Genomic DNA, 4,231 nt, shown 5'->3' on the forward strand with positions numbered 1-4,231 from the left:
AATAACTGTTGAGTTACTGAATTCTTAACCAGGACCAAAAGGGGAAAAAGTAAAATTGCTGGAATAATAAAATGTCCTTAAATGGGAAGCAATGATAACTTAAATCAAAGAGAACAATCATAAACTAAAAATACCTCAATTATCATTAATTCAAATAACAGTCTGCAACATGGAAGAATCCATAGATTCATTGATTAATTCAAGTGATGGAATAAATAAAAATAAAAGGAAGCTAAAACAAAGAAACATAAAACCTGGATTGAGAGTCACTCTTAAAACAAGAAGAAATCCTAAATCCTAAGAGAGAGAGAGAGAAGATCTCCCTCTCAACTAAATCTAAATCATTGAAAAATAAAATATGCGAGCTCTGCTTTTAATGGGTGCATTCCCACACTTTATAACCTCTGGTCTATGCTGTCTGTACTTGGATTTGGGCCAAAAAGGGCTTCAGAAATCGCTGGGAGCGTATTCTGTAAATTCTGATACGTGGCCTCTGTCACGCGTCCGCGTGGGTCACGCGGTTGCGTCATTCAGAGCTTTTCCTTGCCACGCAGTTGCGTGAGTCACGCGTCCGCGTCATATGCGTTCTGCTTATGTCGCGCGGTCGCATCAGTCATGCGGCCGCGTCGCTGCATCTTCGCTTCTGGCACGCGATCGCGTGAATACCAGTTTCCTTCAAAGTTCTGTTTTGCCTTCTCCTTCCATTTTGTATGTTTCCTTTTCCATCCTTTAAGTCATTCTGCCTTAGAAAATCTGAAACTACTCAACACACTAATCACGGCATCGAATGGAAATAAAGGTAATTAAAATAATTAATTTTAAAGCTTAGGAAATATGTTTTTCATATACATCATGTAATAAGGAAGGGAAAGTAAAATCATGCAATTAATGTGAATAAGTAGGTGAAGGATTGTATAAATCACTCAAATTAAGCACAAAAGAACTCATGAAATATGGGTTTATCAAGAGGTACAGAGGGAAGCTAAGGAAATGCCCCTCTGAAATGTTTTCAGAGTGGGTGCAATTAGACATCTTCTACTATGGGCTTACCGAAAGAGCTCAGATATCTCTAGACCACTCAGCTAGTGGATCTATACACATGAGAAAAACTATTGAAGAGGCTCAAGAGCTTATTGATATAGTTGCTAGAAATCAACATCTGTATATAAGTAGTGGGTCCTGCATAAAAGAAGAAGCCAAAGCAGTGTCTACTGAACTTGGTCCTCCAGAACAAGTTGCTGAACTCAATCAACAATTGTGTTTTCTAACAAAACAGCTAGCAGAATTCAAGGAGATGCTACAATACACTAAAAATGCTAATAAAAATATGGAAGCACAATTGAATCAAACAAAATAGCAGTTATCAAAGCAGATAACAGAAAAATGCCAGGAAGTTCAATTAAGAAGTAGGAAAACATTAAATACCTCACTTCAGAGTAGCAGAAAGCCAAGAAAAGAACAACTGACAGAGGATGAGCAAAATATTATCCAAAATTCCTCTGAGGATAATAAGAGCCCAGAGAGGAATAACTCTGGCGTTCAAACGCCAGAAAAGGATGCAATGTTGGCGTTTAATGCCTAACCCATGCGCAGTTCTGGCGTTCAAACGCCAGAAACAGGCAAGGAGCTGGCGTCAAACGCCCAATGGAAGCTCAGTTCTGGCGTTCAAATGCCAGAAACAGGTAAGAAGTTGGCGTCCAACGCCAATCCAGCTTCTAACCCTGGCATTCAAACGCCAGTGAGGGATCAGACACACACAAGTGCTAATAGCAACCCCTCTAAAAAGGCTTCTCCAACCACCTCTGTAGGAAATAAACCTGCAGCAACTAAGGTTGAGGAATACAAAGCCAAGATGCCTTATCCTCAAAAACTCCGCCAAGAGGAGCAGGATAAGTAATTTGCCCGCTTTGCAGACTATCTCAGGACTCTTGAAATAAAGATTCCATTTGCAGAGGAACTTGAGCAAATACCCTCTTATGCCAAGTTCATGAAAGAGATCTTGAGTCATAAGAAGGATTGGAGAGAAACTGAAAGAGTTCTCCTCACTAAAGAATGCAGTGCAGTCATTCTGAAAAGCTTCCCAGAAAAGCTTAAAGATCCTGGGAGCTTTATGATACCATGCATATTAGAGGGTAATTGCACCAAGACAGCTTTATGTAATATTGGGGCAAGTATCAACCTAATACCTGCATCCACTATCAGAAAGCTTGGTTTAATTGAAGAAGTCAAACCAACCCGGATATGTCTCCAACTTGCTGATGGCTTCATTAAATACTCATCAGGCGTGATTGAAGACATGATTGTCAGGGTTGGGCCATTCGCCTTTCCCGCTGACTTTGTAGTGCTGGAAATGGAGGAGCACAAGAGTGCTACTCTTATTCTAGAAAGACCTTTCCTTGCAACTGGATGAACTCTCATTGATGTCCAAAAGGGGGAAGTAACCCTGAGAGTTAATGAGGATGAGTTTAAGTTAAATGCTGTCAAAGCCATGCAGCATCCAGACACACCAAAAGACTGCATGAAAGTTGATCTTATTGACTCTTTAGTAGAGGAGATCAACATGGCTGAAAGTCTCGAATCAGAGCTGGAAGACATCTTTAAAGATGTTCAGCCTGATCTGGAGGATTCAGAGGAATTGAAAAAGCCTCTAAAACTTCCTTAGGAAGAGGAGAAACCTCCTAAATCCAAGCTCAAACCACTACCACCATCCCTGAAGTATACATTTCTGGGAGAAGGTAACACTTTTCCAGTGATCATAAACTCTGCTTTAAATCCACTGGAAGAGGAAGCACTACTTCAAGTGCTAAGGACACACAAGACAGCTCTTGGGTGGTCCATAAGTGATCTTAAGGGCATCAGCCCCGCAAGATGCATGCACAAAATCCTATTGAAGGACAATGCTAAGCCGGTGGTTCAACCACAGAGGCGGCTAAATCCAGCCATGAAAGAAGTGGTGCAGAAAGAGGTCACCAAGTTACTGGAGGCTGGGATTATTTATCCTATTTCTGATAGCCCTTGGGTGAGCCCTGTCCAAGTTGTTCCCAAGAAAGGAAGCATGACAGGGTGACGTATATGTATTGATTACAGAAGGCTCAATATAGCCACCAGGAAGGATCACTTTCCTTTACCATTCATAGACCAGATGCTAGAAAGACTAGCAGGTCATGAATACTACTGCTTTTTGGATGGCTATTCAGGTTACAACCAAATTGCAGTAGATCCTCAGGACCAAGAGAAAACAACATTCACATGTCCTTCTGGAGTGTTTCCCTACAGAAGGATGCCTTTTGGTCTGTGCAATGCACCTGCAACCTTTCAGAGGTGCATGCTTTCTATCTTCTTTGATATGGTAGATAAATTTCTGGAAGTTTTCATGGATGACTTTTCAGTCTTTGGAGACTCATTCAGCTCCTGCCTTAACCATTTAGCACTTGTTCTGAAAAGATGCCAAGAGACCAACCTAGTCTTAAACTGAGAAAAATGTCACTTTATGGTGATTGAAGGCATTGTCCTTGGGCATAAAATTTCAAACAAGGGAATAGAGGTGGATCAAGCTAAAGTTGAAGTAATTGAAAAATTACCACCACCTGCCAATGTTAAGGCAATCAGAAGCTTTCTGGGGCATGCAGGATTCTACAGGAGGTTTATAAAGGATTTTTTAAAAATTGCAAAACCTCTGAGCAACCTGCTAGCTGCTGACACGCCATTTGTGTTTGACACAGAGTGTCTGCAGGCGTTTGAAACTCTGAAAGCTAAGCTGGTCACAGCACCAGTTATTTCTGCACCAGATGATGACAAGTCATCTTAGCCTATTTTAACTAGTCTTTTTCTTTTGTTTTCATAAGAATTATGCACTTTCTTGAACTACAAGCAAGCCAATTAGCTAGATTTTCATGTTTCCTTTTATTTAATCAACCATGTATGAATTCATGCTATTTCATGAGGTTTTATACTATAATTGTCACATATTATGAAAGAATGAATATCTCATGATTTTAAGCATAGCTTTGCTGTGTTTGGTTGATTAATGATAGGTGAAGAAAGCTTGGAGAAAGGTTGAAGCAAGAAGGAATAGCTAGGAGTAAAGAGAAGACAATGGAATAAGTGAAATTGAACCAGGAAGCAAAAAGCTGGACCTAAAGTTAGCATCAAACTTTTGCACAAACTTTTGGTTGAAAAGTTAGCCCAAACGTTAGCCCCCTAACTTTGAGGCTAACGTTGGCATGTAGAA

This window comes from Arachis hypogaea, chromosome 19, assembly GCF_003086295.3.
Source record: "Arachis hypogaea cultivar Tifrunner chromosome 19, arahy.Tifrunner.gnm2.J5K5, whole genome shotgun sequence".
NCBI classification, from domain to species: Eukaryota; Viridiplantae; Streptophyta; class Magnoliopsida; order Fabales; family Fabaceae; genus Arachis; species Arachis hypogaea.